This window comes from Aethalodelphis obliquidens, unplaced genomic scaffold, assembly GCF_003676395.1.
Source record: "Aethalodelphis obliquidens isolate GAN/ISIS:26980383/991018 unplaced genomic scaffold, ASM367639v1 scaffold49, whole genome shotgun sequence".
Lineage (NCBI taxonomy): Eukaryota > Metazoa > Chordata > Mammalia > Artiodactyla > Delphinidae > Aethalodelphis > Aethalodelphis obliquidens.
The window spans coordinates 9,933,868-9,955,045 of NW_020837993.1; the positions used below are offsets into that span (position 1 = coordinate 9,933,868).

The 21,178-nt window shown below is 40.6% G+C and overlaps 1 non-coding gene across 1 annotated transcript; it reads left to right on the plus strand.

Annotated features, from left to right (window-relative positions):
* The first annotated feature begins 1,415 nt into the window (after window positions 1-1,415).
* LOC113607702 (U6 spliceosomal RNA) lies at window positions 1,416-1,522 on the plus strand. The gene has a single exon (XR_003428049.1). It is a non-coding gene; the product is annotated as a U6 spliceosomal RNA (small nuclear RNA).
* The last annotated feature ends 19,656 nt before the right edge of the window (window positions 1,523-21,178 follow it).

The following is a 21,178-nucleotide window of genomic DNA, read 5'->3' on the forward strand; positions in this document are numbered from 1 at the left end:
GGGAACCTGGACATTTCGTTATAAAGCTAGCATATCAGAAAAGACACAACTAAACAACACCTTTTCTCTTATGAAGAAAAAGACACAGAAACATAATTTGGTGACATTTTCACACTTGCTAAAATTAACTTTCGGTCAAAAGAACAGTGGAATTGTTAGCTTTATTTTCTGATAAAATTTTAATCTCAGGTTGGATAAGCAATTTTGTTTGCCATTAAGTGTGAGACTACTTGAAGTAAAGTCATGTAGACAATAGGGCATTATATAGAAAGGATAAAAAGGTTAACAGAAAGAAAGCATTATATAGAAAGGATAAAAAGGTTAACAGAAAGAAAGATCAGAAAGAAAATGAAAAGAGGAATAATTGTGTCAGAAACTTGGTAAATTGGTATATTAGGGTTCTCTGTATTGGTTCCAGAGAACCAATAGGAGAGATAGATAAGAAGGTAGATGATAGATAGATAGACAGAGGTACAAATATAAAGAGATGTATTATATGGAATTGGTTCATACAATTATGGAGACTGACAAGTCCCAAGATCTATAGAGTCAGTCAGCAAGATGGTGACTCAGGAGAGTAGATTAAGTATTTCTAGTCTGGGGGCAAGCGAAGGTCAAGGTCCCAGCTTGAATGCAGTCAGGCAGAAGAAATTGTCTCTTACTCAGGACAATCAGCCTTTTTGTTCTATTCAGACCTTCGACTGATTGGTTGAGGTCCACCCACATCAGGGAGGAAATCTGCTTTAAGTAATCTACTGATTTAAACGTTCATTTCATGGAAAACACTTTCACAGAAATACCCAGATTAATGGTTAACCAAATACTGAGCATCCCCTGGCCCAATCAAGTTGATACAAAAAATTAACCATCATACCTGGCCAATATATAATAGTCCCCGTATTGGGACTTCTGTATCTACATCTGTATGTGTCTCTATGTGCGTGTATAGCATTTAAGAAATGTTGGGCTTCCCTGGTGGCGCAGTGGTTGAGAGTCCGCCTGCCGATACAGTGGACACAGGTTCATGCCCTGGTCCGGGAAGATCCCACATGCCGCGGAGCGGCTGGGCCCATGAGCCATGGCCGCTAAACCTGCGCATCCGGAGCCTGTGCTCCACGATGGGAGAGGCCACAACAGTGAGAGGCCCACATACTGCAAAAGAAAAAGAAAAAAAAAAAAAGAAATGAATTCTTCTCACCTGTTTTTAAAGCTTTGCTCTTGGATTCTTGAAATCCCACCATAAATTTTTTTAAACTGAGGTCAAATTCAGATAACATAAAATTAACTCTTTTAAAGTATACAATTCAGTGGCATTTAGGATACTCCCAATGTTGTGCAAAAATGACCTCTATCTAGTTTCAAAACATTTGTATCACCCCAAAGGGAAACCCTATGCCCATTAAGTAGTCATTCCCATGCTTACTTCGGCAGCACTTATACTAAAATTGGAACTATACAGAGAAGATTAGCATGACCCCTGTGCAAGGATGACATGCAAATTTGCAAAGCATTCCATATATTTATTAGCATACTAAGTGAAGTAAGTCAGAAAGAGAAAGACAAATACCATATGATATCACTTATATTTGGAATCTAAAATATGACATAACTGAACTTATCTATGAAAAGGAAACAGAGTCACAGACATAGAGAACAGACTTGTGGTTGCCAAGGGGGAGGGGGATGGGGGAGGGATGGAGTGGGAGGTTGGGGTTAGTAAATGTAAACTATTACACATAGAATTGATAAACAACAAGGTCCTACTGTATAGCAGAGGGAGCTCTATTCACTATCCTGAGATACACCATAATGGAAAAGAATATAAAAAAAGAATTTATATATATGTAAAAAAGTAGTAAATCTCTGATATTCATAGACTTAAAAAAAAATACTCATTCCCCATTTCCCCCTTTACCCAGCCTCTGGCAATTATTAATATACTTCCTGTCTCTATAGAGTTTCCTATTCTGGATACTTCATATAAATGGAATCATATAATATGTGACCCTTTATGTCTAAAATCTTTCACCTATCATAATGTTTTTCAGGTTCATTCTTTTGTAGCATGTATCAGTACTTCATTCCACTTTATGGCTCAATATTCCATTGTAGATAAACACATTTTGTGTATCTATTCATCTGTTGATGTGCATTTGGGTTGTTTCCACCTTTCGGCTATTGTGAATAATGTTACTATGAATAATAGTAGCATTACTGTGTACAATACCTTTTCGAGGGTGTACAAATAACAGTTCAAAACCCTGATTTCAATTTTTCTGGGTATTTCCAAATAGTGAATTGCTGGGTCATATGGTAATTCTATGTTTAACTTTCTGAAAAACTGTTTTCCCCATCATAAATGTTTAACAGGAAATTACTCATGAAATAAAAGCGTGGGAAATCAGGACAATGTTTAACACACACACACACAGACACTCACACCCTTAGAGGTTGCAATCTGCCATACTAAATGTTTATGATGATGAAAAGTCCATCTGATATTGTAAGTACATCAGAGGCCTTATTAAAAGTTAAAATGATAAAGATACTCTGTTCCACTGATGGTTTTCTTTTCTCTCCCCATCACATGTGATACCAAACTCGAGCTTTCAATGATAGAGGCCATGTACTGACTTTTCCTGTTGCCTCAATAGCAGCCAGCAGCGGACTCCAACCTCCTTCATTGCTTCATAACATTCTTATATAGGAGACCGATATAGCCCTCAGGGTCATTACAAATGGCAGCCTTCTAGCTCTACAGAAACTCAGAAACTTACCCAGAGAAAGAAATGACAGAGGTCTCTGGGGTCAAGTGTTCTAGACTGACATGTGACCTCACCCCCAGAGCTGAGTACCCTGTCCCAGCTACCCTCCAGGGCAGGGCTCAGACAGAGGTAGCTGTGAAGGAAGCAGAGAGGAATGGGCTGGGGAGTTCTTGAGAGCCCACAAAGCCTCCACAATCAGGACTCCAACTTTGCTGACCCAGGAAGGATTTCCCTTCCAATAAGCATTGTTTCAGTTAAGATATTTAAGGGATTTTCTTCCAGCAGAACTATTAGAGACAAAATGAAAACCAGACAGTCTTGAGAGAAGAAATTGGTCACATACAAAATTTTGGTCCTCATTCTTAAGCAGCTGGACCACAGATGAAGGCTTGAAACTTTGGCTTCAGACTCCTCCATTAGTCAGCATCGTACAGCAACTGGGTCTGCCCAGCAGCCAGAAAACACTTAATGCATCCCTATCCCCCCTATTTCCTCCTGTATGGCTCTCTCTCTAGTCAACAGACATCTTAAAAAAATAGACCCTCCCTTGAAAAAGATTGCTGACCCCTCATTAAGAAAGACTGAAGAAAGTTCAGTCATCTTAGAAGTTCTTCCTAAAATATAATAAAGAATCTTGACCTCACTTCCCCCAATATACATTGTTGTATAGCAGAATATAAATTTTGAAATATAAATATAAAAAGAGAGGGGAGATATCATCTACTCTTTTTTACATAAATGCAAGCTTTTACTTTTGTCAAAAAAGAAAGTACATACACAGGGTGTTTCTGGATTTCAGAATTTGCTGCCAGAGAAGAATAATTAGAATTAAAAGTTTGCTGCACTAGTTATTTAAATCAGGTTCCCTTGCTCTAACTACCAGGCACTATGTAGACTCACAGCCGAGAAGCTGGTCCTACCACTGTTACAACACCAGACCACCCATTTCACAGGGCCCAGCCCCACTTTATAGGGAAAGATGCAGGTGAATGACAACGCTTGGGAGCCAAGATTCCATTGTTCTCTGCTGGGGAAAGCCTGAAGCATAGTCTAACGATGTGTAAAGTGAAATTTCTTTCTGACTGAGTCATCCCCTGCTGGATACAGAAGATAAAAGAGAACAGCATCATTCTGTGCTGAAAATGTACAGTGCATGGTGATTACATCATCCATCAGGAGGCTGTGAATCTGTTGATAAGGTGAAAGCAACTGATAATCATACTAACATGACACAATACAAGAAAGCATGATGGAGGGGGCTGAGGCTGTTTGGGACATACAGGTAAGCTCTGAAGACTCAGCAATAGACCTTAGAGACCTCACAGATCCCCCTAAGACAGCCAAAGACAGGAATCCTACCAGCTTGCCTGGACTACTGCATGGGAAATCCATCTCCACCTTGGATCTCCCATCATGCAATCCAGAATTTATTACTTCACCACATATACTTTTTCAAGAGAAGGTGATTGGTCTTATTTTTCTCAGCTCTTAGGAAATTGGTGGGAACAAGTGATGGATTGAGTGTCTCATTGCCTGCAGTCTTCCCCTTCCTCCTACAACCCAATGGCATGGATTCCCCAGTTGCCAGTGCAGAACTCTAGTGTTTTTAATGTGGCAACGCTCCCACAAGGAGCAGTGTTGATTAGAGAAAAGAGCAGTAATAACAGTACCTCCACCTACTGATGACCTACTGTGTGCCAGGCTGAATGTTTCCCATTCATTCTGCACCAGAAGGCAACTATAAAGATGAGTCCAAGGAAAACCAAATGTCATTAAATTCAGCATATAAAATTGCACCACTGAAAACTTTCTCATGAACCAAGAACATACCACACTTAGGGATAGAGTGCTATAATTGAAGTCTCTCATTCATAGATTGCCCTCTTTTTTCCAGAGATGTTTAAGCAAACCTACAAGTTCATTTATACTAATGCCTTAAGGACTGAATTCAAAAGGATCATTTTTGCATTCTCAGAAGAGAGTCAGATCCGTTTCAGTGGGCCTGGGAGTTTTCATCGGGCTAGTGATCTCAATGAACATCTTTCATGTGCGCTGATTTATCAGATACTGCTTAATTTAATTTTCAAAACACACTGTTTTTCAGATGAAGAATCAGAGGCTCAAGGAGGTTAAGTGAATCAGCCTAGATCTCACAGATAGCACATGTCAGGGTCGGTCTCTAAGCCCACGGTCTGGGGGCTGTCCTCCCCCACAAGTCTGGCTGAGCAGCCCTTCTCAGGAAGGATTGGTTTAGCTCTCATTGACCCCCCAGGCCAATTCCAAAGCCATCCTTTCACAGCCAACTGCAAATAGCATCAAGAGGTTGAGAAAACTGCATTGGAGCATCTGACCTCCCAAGGGCAGCCCTTGGTTCTCCCCAGCTAAAAGCCTCATTTTCCAAGTCTACTACTTTGAGTTGGATTGCAGAACTAGTTGAGGTTAAAACAAGAAAATTCATGTTCCACAATCAAATAAGATCAGATGATCCAGAAGACTTGAGAAATAAAGCGAGGAGCCACACTTACTGGGTAACAATTGACAAAAACCTTTGAGCGGGGTTTTGGCCTGCATTTCCTAATAATTCAGGCAGAACTGAATAACTCATGATTCATGGAGAGAACCATTTTTCTCAGAAAGCGTTTCTAATTTTTGCAGAAGCATTTAACTAACTTGCAATTTTAAAAAATGTGCTCCAAAGCACGTCGTTCAAATTAATTTTTGAATGTTGAGATCAGCCTTCTTTTGGATCTGTGAGAGATGCTCCATATAGCACAGGACGTTAGAGTGGTACTTTCTTCTCAGGTCATGGGAAGACATTTCCTATGAGCTTCTAGATGACACACATGTCAGAAAGGGTGTTCATCAACTTGCCAGTGTTCCTTTATGGTCACTAGAGAGCTGCCTCTTTCTTTTGATCTTTGAGAAATATATTGTGAAATATTTCTGACATATAAAACTATGGAGAAAATAATACAATAAATGCAAGCGTATCCATCTCCTAGGAGATGATTCAAACATACTTGAATCAGTCTGAGTTCCCCATCCCATTCACTCTTGGGGATGTCCATCATACCTGGGCATGTCTTATACTTTTACCAAAATCCTGTACAACTAAGCAATACTGAGTATCATTTTACACAATTACACATTACTTAAACGGTGCATCAATGACATTGTTCACAATATATTCTTCTGAAACTCTTTTCACTCAACAATATGCATACAAGAATCATCCAAGTTGAACGAACCTTGAGATTATCATACTAAGCGATGTAAGTCAAAGACAAATACCATATTATATCAGTTATATGTGAAATCTAAAAAATAGTAAAAATGAACCTATTTACATATATATGTGAATCACTTTGCTGAAACTAACACAATATTGTAAATCAACTTTAATTTAAAATTTTTTTAAAATAAATTCACCCTCAAAGGAAAAAAAAAAAAAGAATCTTCCAGGGCTTCCCTGGTGGCGCAGTGGTTGAGAGTCCGCCTGCCGATGCAGGGGACACGGGTTCATGCCCTGGTCTGGGAAGATCCCACATGCCACGGAGCGGCTGGGCACGTGAGCCATGGCCGCTGAGCCTGCGCGTCCGGAGCCTGTGCTCTGCAAAGGGAGAGGCCACAACAGTGAGAGGCCCGCTTACTGCAAAAAAAAAAAAAGAATCTTCCATGTTGATGCATATAGTTCCAGGTCATTTATTGTTACTGTTGTATAGTATTTCACTACACAAATATAATTCAGTGTAATGCACCATCCTCTTGTTAATACTTAAGATGTTTCTAATTTTTTACTATTCTATATGAAGCTGATATGCATGTTCTTGCATTCCATTCTATCATTCTATCATTGAATAATTTCATGCATTCTTAACACTTTCTATATTCTCTGTGTCTCCTTGGGCACATATGTGAGATTTTCTTTGACACATTTCCTAGAAATAGAAATGCTGGGTCACAGGGTACGCTCATTTTCATGTTTATTGCATGTGGCTAAACTGCTGTCCAAATTGGTTGTACACATTTTCCTCTGTACCTGCAAAGTATGACTTCCTCTTTCTCCATATTCTCACCAACACTTAGTATTTTCAGTTTTCAATTTTTGCCAATCTGATGCCAATCTGACTGTCTTTTAGCTTTGCATTTCCTGATTATGATGTGGTTGAATATTTTTTCTTAATGGGTCATTTGGGTATTTCTTCTCAAATTATCTGTTTATATCATTTGCTTATTTCTCTAGTAGGATTATCTTATCATCAAATTTCAAATGTTCTTTACATGTTTTGTGTATACATATCGCAAACATCTTTACATCTTATCCTTGTCTATGGTTTTCTCCCCCCAATTTTTTTCCTTTCAGTATTTGAAACACAGAGTTTCTATCATTTTAATCAAGTTGAATTTATCAACTTGATTTTAATCAAGTTTTTAATTTAGTCAAGTGTTAATCAAGTTTTAGTCAAGCTTTAATTTAGTCAAGTTTCAATTTTAATCAAGGTTTTAAAAGTGGTTTTCTCCCCCCACTTTTTTTCCTTTCCATATTTGAAACAGAGTTTCTATCATTTTAATCAAGTTGTCTTTATGTTTGTCCTCTTTGTATGTATGTACTTTGTATGTACTGCCCTACCACAAAAATCACAAAGATGTTTTATTAAATGTTTTCATAAAAAATATGGGTTTCCCTGGTGGTGCAGTGGTTGAGAGTCCACCTGCCGATGCAGGGGACATGGGTTCGTGCCCCGGTCCGGGAAGATCCCACATGCTGCAGAGCGGCTGGGCCCGTGAGCCATGGCCGCTGAGCCTGCGCGTCCGGAGCCTGTGCTCCGCAACGGGAGAGGCCACAACAGTGAGAGGCCTGCGTACTGCAAAAAAATGATAATAATAAAAATAAATAAATAAATAAAAATTAATATTCTCATATTTTATGTCTTTATCCTCCTTAGGGTTGATTTTTACATATGGTGTGAGATAAAGATAAATTTCATTTCTTTCCTTAATAGATAACCAATTGTTCCGAAAGCATTTGCTAGGTAGACTGTTCTTTTGATACTGATCTACAATAAAATCTTCTCATATATTGTTTCTGTTTAAGCATTAGATAGTTTATGGGGTCATTTATTTCTTCCATTGGTCTATATATCTGATATTTTGCTAATAGCACACTGGTCAAATTACCATAGTTTCAAAATAAGTCTTGTTTTCTGGTCAAACATGACCTCTCTGCCCTAGTTCTCTTCAAAATTGTCTTCAAAAAAGAGCTATTATTTGTTGGCCTTTCAATTTTCGTATAATCTTCTCATATGTTGTTTGGAGTTACACTGGATTTTTAGAGTATTTGGGAGAGAGTAAAAATTTTCATGATTTTGGGTTTCTCTATGCATAAATATAATCTATCTCTCTCATTGATTTGACTCTATTAAAATATATTTTAGCAATGATTTATATTTTCTCCATAAATATCATTCTTAGCTCTTATTAAATTTATTCCTAGGAAACCTATATATTTTGTTATTATAAATTTTTTTTAGAGGAGCGTATTTCGTTGTTGCTGATATGTACCATGGTGACTGACTTTATAAAAACTGATATCCTTTCCAGTGATATTTCTAAACCCTCATTAATACTAATAACTTGTCTGAAGACTCTCAAGTTTTTATGGAGATAATCATGTCCTCTGTAAATAATAATAGCTTTTTTTTCCTTTCAAACTCATACAACTTATTTCTTTTTCTTATCCTGATCTGTGATCTGTAGAACAGTTTTGCACAGAAACAGTGATTCTGGGCATATGTTTCTGAAATCTATAGGTTTCATCATTAAACATGTTTGCTCTACGTTTTGCATGTTCCTTTCATTAAATTTACTAAATCTTATTAAAAATCATGAATAGGTGTTGAATTTTATCCCAAGCTTTTTCTGAATCTATTAAGATGATTATTTTTTTCCTCTTACAATTAGTGTCATAAATTACATCAGATTTTCTAATGTTCAATCATCCTCATATATGTGGGATGCACACAGCTTGGTCATGTGGACCACAGTTCAATACCTTAGTTCTGTTGACTGTATGTGTGGCAGCTGTTGGTTGCCTACCAGATAGCCGTTCCCATCCCACTTCCAGAACCCTGGCTGGCCATGAACTTCAAGAGAACTTTTTCATTAGTCCAAGTCAATCATTGCATTTCCTTTCCCTTACCACATGAGGGGAAATCTGCTTATGGGGGAAAGAGGAAAAGAATTTCTGGGGAAATTTCCTTTGACATACAAGTAGGAGAGTCTTTTTTCTAATCTTTGGACCTTGTTATATATGGATGTGGTGCCTGGAGCTGCTGCAACCTTCTTGCTGCCATATATAGCTCTCTTGCTACCTTTTCACAAAAATCTATATGCAAAGGATGGCAGAGGAGGACGATGGACTCCTTCAGAACACTGCTGAGACCCTGACTGGACCAACCCCTGGAACTGCCCCACCTTTGAACTTTTTTGTCAATAATACTTAAACCATTTTGAATTATATCTTCAGTAACCTAAGGCCAAAAGTGTTCTTACAAACATCCTGTTTTCTGATGACTCTAGAATTTTCTTCATTCATTGATTCACTTATGTCTTTGACAAATATGTATGGAGGGCTGACCACATGCCAGATACTGCCCTGAGGGCTGAAGATAGAGACGACTGGGCTCTGCCTTTTGGAGCACACAGCTTGGAAATGGAAACAGACTTATAAGCAAATAAAATTGAAATCCCATTCTGCACATTCAAAAGATGAGATAGCTCCACAATTCTATGGGAGTATGGGAGATGGCGGAGGTTTTAATTTTATCCTGGGAGAGACAGAGGAGGTATCCAAAAGACATCTGACCCTTGGAGAATAATTAGTTTTATAATTAGTCATGGAGACAGAATAAAGGAATTTAAAGGGCAGGGGCTGTGAGTTTATGATCTTGAAATAACTTGGGAATGGAAGCAGCTGGGCTCAGTTGGTCTTATAGAAATGAGATGCAAGTTTTAAGAGAGATGAAGTTTCAGTTTCCCTTTAGGCAATGGGGGTGGAATGAAGAGCAGCCAGAGGGTGTTACAACACACTGCTCTGTGGTTGTCAGGTTCCCAGGGGTTAGGAAAGTGTGAGTGGGGCAAGCTGAGGGGGAGTGGGGAACTGAAGGCAGGGCTCCCTTCTGAAGTCGAGCTTAAGAAGTAAGGGACAATAGTGGACATCCCTGACAAAAGGTCTGCACCAAGAACGGTCAGGTGTGGCTGGTGGGGTGCTGAAGTGGAGGTGGGGAGATTTCCTCAGGCACTGATGGCAAAGACAGGGAATCCTAACACATTTCTCCCCACCCACTCCATATCTGGATGAACTAGACAAAGCTCACACCAACTATTAAAAGCCAACTGTGTGCAACTCTTCCCAGCTCTACATCCATGACATCACAAATGATTGCTTAAAATTGGCCACAGTGAGAGTATTTACACCATGGAAATAGGCAAATGCTTCACATCAGTATTTTTTGTTTTGGAGCCTATTGTTAAACATTTACCAGCATACTACTGCATGGACTAATGCAGGGCACAAATTTTCCAAAAAAGTCTGACTCCTCATTCATGGATCTACTACAGTTCCCCTTCCAGAGAGCTGGACATATTATTGCAGGATGCATGTAACTAGAGTTTGAAACGAATTATCTCTTCCCAGGCACAGTATCACAATGTGAGCATCGGCTGCAAAGATTTGATGATGGCACTAAAAATTCGGGAGCAGCAGATTACAGAGCTCCCTTCCGCCCTGCCTCTGAGACTGGTTCACACTTAACACCTGGAGGAGTATCTGTGATGATGGGAAATCAAGGTAGCCCTCCTGTAACCAGCGTCATTATCATGGCACATCTTCCCCCTCCCTTCCTACCCCAGCCTCCTCTCCCAACACTCAACAACAGCTCTGGGCTGCTCCACCTCAGGGACAGTATGTCATCATTTGGCATTGGTATGGAGAGCCTCTTGGGCATATTTTTTGGCATGGAGTGAAGGGTTAATAGAGCTTCTTGGAGTCTAGCACTCAGTTTATTTCTTCTTTCCAATTTCTTAATTTCTTTTTTACCTCTGAGATTGTCAAACCACTCTGTTATGCAACGGGAGAGGCCGCGATATTGAGAGGCCCGCGCACTGCGATGAAGAGTGGCTCCCACTTGCTGCAACTAGAGAAAGCCCTTGCACAGAAACAAAGACCCAACACAGCCAAAAATAAATAAATAAATAAATAAAAAAGAAGACACTTCACACTCCCTCCAGAGAGAAAGCATTAACTTCTTGTCTCCTCTACAATCCTCCACTTCTAATTTTATCTGATTGTGACAACAGAGCCACAGCTCATTAATATTATTTTAAAATTCTGAGTAAATAAGCTCTGAATAAAGTCTTGATTTTTGTTATTTTACCCCTATGGGTTTTCATCTACATTTTCAACTTGATCTGGTCAGAATTTATTTATTTATTTATTTTTTATTTGCTGTTGGCGGGGTGGGGGGGGAGTTTATGCTCTGACTTGTTGAAATATTACAGAAATGACCTCCAAATATGAGATATTCACCTGTCTTTTAAATATAGTTTTTACTGATACTTTGCTCTTTTTTGTCATCTTCACTTAAATAAATGTTCTTCCATGGAAAAAATTACATGCTATATTTAAATATGACCTGCTGTCCTACACACAGAGTAGATGCTTGATAAATCCTGGTTAAGTGGTGATCCATGGAACTCTAAGGCTCTCTGGAAGCCAGAGAGTAAGTCACGAAGTAGTAAATCAAAGATACAGAGCGCCTAACAGTGTGATGAAAAATCAAGTTACAAGGAGAAGAAATACTTACTAAAACAGTGGTCTTTAAATCTTTTTGTTTGGCAACTCTCTACAAAAAACTCTGAAAAACTACATATTCAGTGGCACATTTATAATTTGACTTCCAAAATGTGTCATTGTAAGTCTGAAGATTTACAAAGAACATATTCTTCGGTATAGTATAAATACTGATTTCCAAAAATAGAAGTGTCTCTTCATTTTAAATGTATCCAGTGGAATCTAGATACTATGGTGATTAGATACTTCTAACATCCATTTTTAAAATATACAGACAAGTTCCTCTTTAACGGTCAGAAATTTCACATCCTTCCTTTTTCTCCTTGAACTCCTATTTGCATTCCACAAAACTGAAAGGACTTTACACCTTCTCAGTGGGCTTATCATTACAGTTATTAATACTACGTAATTGATAGGTAAATATTCCTCATAAGATTGTATTGGAGATGTACACTTAATGAGATACATGAGGTCTTTCTCAACTTGTTCATGTATTCATGGGTGATCATTGCATATTGCTAGAAGGAGATAGGATATGACATCATTTGTATTCCTATTTTTAATTTTGATAAATATAATTACTGAATAAATGTCATTTACATAAATAAGTAGATAGGAATGAAAAGAATACTGTTATAGTAATGTTGCTTATTTTTAAGAATGCCATCTGAGATATGCCAAAATCACATGGTAATCCATCTTCAAAAATTATTTTAATGATCTACCAACTCTCCACTCAAGGAGATCGTTCTTCAATATTGCTGAAAGCAAGGAACTAGAATCCACCTGCTTGCAAAAGGATGTGTTTCCCAGACATTTGCTTTCTCAACACCAATGTTCAAAGTTTACCTTGCTTGGTGCCCCAGAGCACCTTTTTTAGATGCTGAATCTAAAGGATTGTAGGATTTGAGGTGGGTGAAGGGTGGGAAAAGGTGATTGTGAAGGGGAAGTAGGAGAAGTAGCATGATAGACACTTTCACAGGCAGACCACCTTGAAGAAAGCACAGGTATGAAGGTTGATGGCTTTAGAAAACTATTCCCACCCCCTTGAAAAGTCCAGATGTCATTCCAGTGGGAGGATCAGTGAACTAGAAGACTTGGAGAAAGCTTCAGGGAAGACTCTTGAACTGAGCCTGGAGGGTGGGTGAGATTTAAATAAGCACAGAAGTCTTGGGAGCACCAGATACCTGAGAGGCACAGCTGGAGCAAAAGCCCTGATTGGGGTGTCCCGATAGAAGACACTTGAGGAACAGTGGCCTGGAAATACCCAAGGATAAACCCTTTGGCTGTCTCATTCTTATTCCAGATTCTACAGGGATAAACAGCATGAGCATTTGGTGGACAAGACTCTAGATCAGAGATTAAAAACTTAAACTCCTAGAGAAATTAGGTAGGTAACATAAGAGAGAGCAGATGCTATGACATAGCTCATGACATAAGTTGGATGGCATTGCACATGGTGGGGACTGGTGGGCACTGGGGAATGTTGTCCCATCCAAGGGGGTTGGCCTCTGCTCTGCTCAGCAGCAATGGGATGGTGGACCAGTGTCACAGGTCTTCCAATTTTTCAAGAGAAACTAGAAATCTGGACTTGAAGGCAAAGCTCCCCAATGGGCAGGAGAAAACGTGTTTGTGGGCTATGTCTGTCCCGTGGGCCACCAATTGCTACCTCTGCTCCAAAGACTAAACTTTAACTGTAGATCAAGTCAGAATACCATAACCCATCAAAAGCTGGATTGTTCTTCCCTATAAGGGCAGATGCCTGGAACGAAGTTAGATGATCAATCAGTAGTTGTCAGCTGAATGGAAGAGTAAGAGGTTTCTTTGAGGAAGTGGGTCTTTACAAGGCCCCTTTTACCTCCTCACAGTAGAGGGGCTGGAGAGTCTTTACACCAAAGAGTAGATTCTTAAAGGCAAAGAGAAGATTTCTGTGAGGTCTCAGCACCAAGCATCTATTTCTGGAAGTGGATTCTGTTTTCCTCATTGTTTCGGTCAGTAGGAGGAACAATGGAAATTTTGCCTACTTCTGTAGGAGATTGCTGTGCACATTTCCTGTGCTAACATTTCCAAATATCTGTTTCTTTCCTACTATTATTTGCCCCTGCTTTGGATTTCCCCCTGTGTTTATTTTATCCTGATGTACCCTGTGTATTTTGTAAGCCTTTTGAGGCCTTTTTGGAATGAGGTAGGGTATAAATAAATAAAAGTACTATCTCTGGAGCCTTCTCTGCCCCTACCTGAGTTTACACTCTGTTGGTGCTTCAGGCCCCAGGCCTATGGGGATTCCACTCAGTAAATTACTGCTTCCATGTATCCTGAAGGTAATGGGGCTTCCAAAGGTGCAGAACAAACCACCAGAGAGTTGTTTAAGTGCTAGGAAAATCTGGCCCAATACATTATTCCAAATCTATATTTACGTTCATGGCTTATGAAGCACCTCAGGGTCCTTTGGGATAAGAAAAGCTGCACGAATCTAACAAAATATTATTAAATAGATTTATTTGGGGGTTGCTAAAGAGTATGAGGCCCTCTGGAGAACTGCTGGAGGAGAATGAATTATTTTCTGCAATCTCCACCACTTGTCTTTTTAAGAGTCTCTCATTGAACCCCTGGTGCTGCCCTAATAGTTCCAGCTAATCCTGTTGCTATGGTTACAACAATTAATTATATGCTTAACTAGACTTACTAGTACATCGCAGCAGTTCAATTAAAATCTGATTTTATTCTTCCTATACTTTCCGGGCTTTTTTTTTCCCAGCCTCCACCTCTAAAAACTGTCCATTATGTGGATTGAAAGTGTCCCAGAGGTTGGGGCTTCCCTGGTGGTGCAGTGGTTAAGAATCCGCCTGCCAGTGCAGAGGACACAGGTTCAAGCCCTGGTCCAGGAAGATCCCACATGCCGCGGAGCATCCAAGCCCGTGCACCACACCTACTGAGCCTGCACTCTAGAGCCCATGAGCCACAACCACTAAGCCCACGTGCCACAACTACTGAAGCCCACGTGCCTAGAGCCTGTGTTCTGCAACAGGACAAGCCACAACAATGAGAACCCTGTGCACTGCAACTAAGAGTAGCCCCCGCTCACCACAACTAGAGAAAGCCTGCACACAGCAACAAAGACCCAACGGAGCCAAAAATAAATAAATAAAACAAATAAATTTTTAAAAAAAGAAGAAGAAAGTGTCCCAGAGGTTGTTCAGTCCATTTCCTAGTGGTACCTTTGGCTAGAACTTGATGGGACAAAGCAAGGCACAGTTGCCCTGAAATAGACTTTGGTACAAGAGCCAAAACATTTGGGAGATTTGAACCAAATAGCTGAGCAAATCATAAAACTAATAGCCAACAGGTATAAGTCTGCTATGAAGAGATGTTTTCTTTTTCCCCTTCTTAATTTTAGTAATATATTAAATGAGAATGAGGACACACAGGATTCCTAAATTAGTGGCTGTGCCCAGGCACTGGTATGGCACCTGAAGCCATTCTACCTGGACCCAGCAGCTGAGTGGTAGCCAAGAACTGGGCTGCCCTGGAGACCTGTGGGCATCAAGAGGCTGTGGGATCAATTGAAGCTACAAAGTGCACTGAGATGATCAGTCTCCAGGTCCCTGATGGGGACGTGTTGATCGGAAATGCTGGATTATTCCCTTTTCTGCTGATTACTGGTGTCAGAGTCAGAGCCCAACACGTTCATTTCCTAGGAGGGAAACAGTTTTAGAGACATCTTGCCTGGCTTTGGAGGATTCAGCTGTAGCTAAAAACCTTTTCCAGTAAAATTCTAGCACTTGCACCATTTTCTTTTCTATTTTTTTAGATCACAAAGACAGTATCAGTGTAACTGATCTGTCTCCATATTTTTATTTTTTCCTCTTCTTTCTCTGGCCCCCTGATAATGACAGCAAACATGGAGGCATTTCTAAGTAGCAGGCACTGTGCTAAGTGATTTTCCTTCATTATTTGATTTTGCAGATGTGGAAACTGAGGAGGCCCTCAGTGCTTAAGGACTCACTCAGGGACACGGAGCTCAGAGCAGAGGCTGTCATCTCCAGACCTGCCTGGCTCCCAAATGCGCTCTTAGCTTTATATGCTCAGCTCCTCCAAATGCCTTTTCTGCTCTGACCCTCTTTCTTCAATGACCTCATTTACTCCTGTGCTTCAGCCTTCACCTCTCTGAGAAGATCCCCAGTCCAATCTCAGACCTGACCCTCCTTCACCTTCCTCCTACACACCCTTCCACGCCCTCCTGTGGCCGCTGCACACTTGGGGTTCACAGCAGAACGGCCATCCCTCCTCCCTAACCCGCTTCCGTCCATCCTCTTGGCCTCTCCACCTCTGTAAAGGGACTCACTGTCCTTCTGGTCATGCAGCTCTGAAACCCCAGTTATCTTTGACTTTGGACACCCCATCTCCCTCAACTCCTACAAATGACCAGTCCCTGGGGTCTTAGCACGCCCCCACCCCCGCGCCAGCCTGCTTGCTCACCTCCTCCCATGCCCCCACCAGACCGCTTCTGGGGCCAGCGCCGAGCCGAAGGGAGAAAACAGCCCTTTTCCATGAGCCAGAGCGTGGGTTTCACAAGAAACTACAAGGCACTCAAAGGTTCTCTCCAGCTTTCCGCACTCTGTAGTTTTGTGGTGCAAGGTTTCCCCTGCCATCTATCTCTCCTGGGTGTTCAGGGTTCTGTGCTATCCTCAGCAAGGAAGGAGTTTGCCTCCTTCTCTGGACCATTGTGGCCCCCATCCCCACGATCAGATATAGTCTCTCTGTGACCCACACTTGGAGAAGATGTCCACCAACAACATTTATAGCTCCATCCCATTCTCAGCACAAATCAGCACATGGTAGGCCTTTCTTCAAACTGAATTCCTAAATTTGAATTTGCTTTTTTTTAAATAAGATTTTTCTGGAGACATTACCCCATTTCAAAGGAATGATTCAAAAAAGTGTGTGTGTGTGTGTGTGTGTGTGTGTGTGTGTGTGTGTGTGTGTGTAGATTGGAAGCAGGAAGAACATTTATATATATACATGCAGAAAGGAGACTGTATTTCAGGCTATATTTGGATTTTTCAAGCAAATAAGTTTACAATATAATTTAAGAGATATTTATTGAGTGTCTTGTATCTGCAAGACACTGTGCTAGGTGCAAATATTAACTATCTCCAGAATAAATATTCATTAAATGATTAAATGAATGAGTGAAGGAAAGAATGAATTTATTTATTTATTCATTTATTTATCTAACTTGGGGACCACAGTGAGTTCTGAGAATAATGGAATATTTTTGTTATTCACTTATTCTGAAAATATTTAATAAACGTCTCCTATATGCCAGGTACCACACTGGGCCCTAAGAAAACAAAGATGAATGATAGTGGACACAGAATCCCTACTGGTCGAGCTCAGGGCTCAATGATGGTGGCAGACAGGTGTTGCCAGGACCTGTCAATAAGTCTACAGCAGTCACTGGGCTGTGACCTTCCAGGACCTGTATTGGGGCTGCCTAATTCAAGGGAAGCCCAAGCCTGGAGCTGGGGGACGTTTCCCTCCCGGGTTCTCCTGGAGCCAGCCAACTCCCACTGCAGCTCCCCACTATATTCATCTATAAAACTATGATTTTCTGATTTTATCTTTAAACCACAACCCCCTTCCCTCCGGGAGACAAAGACAGAAAGACACCTCCAGGTGGCATCGCTAAGTCTCTCCAACATAATCCCTGGAAGTGGCAAGATCAGCCCCTCACCATCCAGGCTTCCCTGGGTGCCTAGTTGGCAGGCCCTGGGAAAGGGCGAGAAAGTATTTGCTTAGGTAAACTCTATGATGCTCATATGATGCTAATGATACCCATGGTTCTGTCCTCTGCCATTGCAGAGGTCACAGAGGAGCCCCAGAATCCTGCACTGACTTTTTACTCACTTATGCTCATACGTGAGCAGGTTTAATCTCACCAACTCTACTAAAGGAAAATAAAACCAGGAAAATGTTCCAGGGACAGCTATTGCTTAACGCTATCACCATGGCAATGCTGCCATCACAGGGGCTATCTCTCTAGGCCAAAGTAATGCAGAAAAGAGAACCGCTGTGGTGTGTTTGTGCCTGTAACCCCCACCCAGAAGCGACCACAGCTACCTAGGGCTGAGTGGGGTCACAGAGACTAGAGAGCTTTCTGGCCTCTTCCCCAGCTGCTACTTCAGGACACACAGAAACTTCTGATCCCTGCCCAGCCAGTTCTCAGGGTGCCCAGGAGGCATCTCTGCAGAGGTGAACTAGGCTTCCAGGCTTCCTCAGGCTACTTGCTGTGATGGGTCCTGTATTGGCACTTCCATGAGGGCACCAGGACAGACAAGAGATGCCTCCAAGCAGCAGCCTCAGGCTGACACTGAGTCCAAGTTAGGAGATGGCCCTGATCTCTCTGGGACACGCACCACCAGCCAAGCACGCCTCTGCTCCTAGGGTTTTAGAAACTGAGTAAACCTTCCCTCCTTCAGCTTCCTCTCTCTCTTCATGACAGCCCCCACCCCCAAAATGCTGAAGGAGTCTCCCCAGCTCAAATCCCCTTCTCCCTTCCCATCTACCCTCTACTGTGTCCTGAGTCCATCAGCCTTATGCATCTCCACTTTTGCTTCCCATGTTGTGGGCTCTTTCTCCAGAAGTCCCCCAGTTCTTCACATACTTAAACCCTTGAGGGGCTATCTCCTCATCCTCAGATCTCTTTAATCCCTACATAAACATATTCATGTAGTTTTGACTTACAGACAACTAATTGAAGCAAAGCCATGAGGTTGAATGATTTGAGGGAACTTCCATTGCTTACTCAACTACCTGCATGAGCTTCCTGGAAGGCTTGACCCCTTCACAAAGCTGTAGGTCATAGGCACTTGCTGGATTGGAGAAAAGGTATTGCTATGGACTGAGTTGTGTCCCTCCAAAATTCATATGTTGAAGCTTAACCTCCAGTGTGACTGTATTTGGAGTAAGGAATTAATTAAGATTAAATGAGGTCATAAGGGTGGAACCTTAATCCAATAGGATTAGTGTCCTTTTAAGAAGAGAGAGCAGAGCTCTCTCTTTCTCTTTCTGTGCTAACTGAGGACACAGTGAAGATGTGCCTACCTGCAAACCAGGAACAGCTCTCACCAGGAACCCAGTGGGCCAGTAACTTGATCTTGGACTTAGCTTCTGAGACTGTGAGAAATAAATGTTGTTGTTTAAACCACCCAGTGTGTGGCATCCCCTACTACATCAAATACAGAGATATTTGGCTGAATGCCATGAAAGGAAAGAATAGGATAGCTTGGAGAGAATATCAGAGATGCATATTTAGACTGAAACAATATCAGATTCATTGAATCTATAGATTAAATTGGAGATAATTGACATCTTTACAATATTGAGTGTTCTATATTACAAATACGGTTGTATTGGTTTAGTAAGGCTGACATAACAAAATACCACAGACTGGGTGACTTAAACAACAGAAATTAATTTTCTCATTAATCTGGAGTCTAGAAGTCCAAGATCAGGTGTTGGCAGGGTTGACTTAGGCCTCTCTCCTTGGCTTATAGATGGCCAATCTTCCCCCTGTATCTTCATATTGTCTTTCTTCTGTATGCATTTGTACCCAAATTTACTCATTTTATAGGGACACTAGTCATACTGGATTAGGGCCCACCCTAATGACCTCATTTTAACAACCACTGAAAAGGCCCTCTCTCCAAATAATGTCATATTCTGAGGTACTGGGGGTTAGGACTTCAACATATGAGTTGGGGAGGGGATACAATTCAGCCCATAACAATGGAATAGCCCTCTCTTTATTCACGTCTTCTTGCTTACAATAATGTTTTATAGTGTCTGTCATGCACATCTTTTGTTAGATTTATTCTCACATGTTTGATGCTTTGGGATGTTCTCATGATAGGTATCATTTTAAATGTTATTTTCTAAGTATTTGTTATTGATATATTGAAATACCATTGATTTTGGTACTTTGAACTTTTATCCAGTGACCTTGTTAAATTCATTTCTTAATTGCAATACTTTATTTGTAAATTCCTCTATATTTCTCTACTTCAAAATCAATGTGGTCTGGAAATAATGTTACTTTATTTTTTTCTATTTTAGTCTTTGTACTTTTTGTTTATTTTGTTCATTTTTTCTTGCCTTGATGCACTGGCTAGGATAACTACTACAAAAATGAATGGAGGGCTTCCCTGGTGGCGCAGTGGTTGAGAGTCCTCCTGCCGATGCAGGGGACACAGGTTTGTGCCCCGGTCCGGGAAGATCCCACATGCCGCGGAGTGGCTTGGCCTGTGAGCCATGGACGCTGAGCCTGCGCGTCCGGAGCCTGTGCTCCACAATGGGAGAGGCCACAGCAGTGAGAGGTCTGTGTACCGCAAAAAAAAGAATGGAAATGGAAATGATTATAGTAAATCTTGCCCTCTTTCTAAGCTTTGCGGAAATGTCATCTAAATTGCATGATAAAGTATAATTTTTCCTATGGATTTTTTGAGTTGTTAATTATCAGTTTAAGGAGATCATTTGCTATTTCTTATTTGCTGAGACTTATCAGCAACAGGTAATAGATTTTAAATGTTGATTCTATACCTGTTAAGATTGTAATATCATCTGTTTTTTTGTTGTTTTTTTTTTGCGGTACACAGGCCTCTCACTGTTGTGGCCTCTCCCGTTGCGGAGCACAGGCTCCGGATATTCAGGCTCAGCGGCCATGGCTCACGGGCCCAGCCACTCCGCGGCATGTGGGATCTTCCTGGACCGGGGCACGAACCTGTGTCCCCTGCGTCGGCAGGCGGACTCTCAACCACTGCGCCACCAGGGAAGCCCCATCATATCATCGTGTTCCTTCATTCTGTCAATGTGATAAAATACATTGATTTTCCAAAGTTAAATGAATCTTACATTCCTGTAATAGACCCAAATTCAAAGCAATGTATTGTCTTTTTAACAAGATTTTATTTAAATTTTTTGTATATATGTGCTTGAGATTGGTCCTTAATTTTCCTTTCTTATAAATGTTCATGTCATGTTTTGGTCTTAAGGAAATACTAGGCTCATAGAACAAAACACATGTGCTCTTTGTTTTGTTTTTTGAATTTTCTGGAGATATTTGTATAAAATTCATGTTATTTCTTCTTTAAATATCTGGAAGAATTTACCAGTGAAGTCAATTGGCCTGGAGATTTCTTGGTGGGAATTTTGTTAATTACAGTTTCAATTTACCTAATAGAGAACTATTTAGATTTTAGAAATTTTCTACTTGTTTCCATTTGGGTAAGTTGTGTTTTTCTAGGAAAATTCTCATTTCACCTATATGTTAAAATTTATTAAAATAAAATCATTCACAATGTCTTCTCATTATTTGATTTAAATATCTGTTGGACCTGTAGTAATTTCTTTTGCATTCCTGATATTGGTATTATGTGTCTTCTCTCTCTTAATCATTCTTACTAAGGGTTTAGTTTTTCAAAGAACTGACTTTGAGCTTTGTAATTTTTTTTCTATTGTACATTTGTTCTATGTGTGACTAATGTCTGCTATCAGGATTATT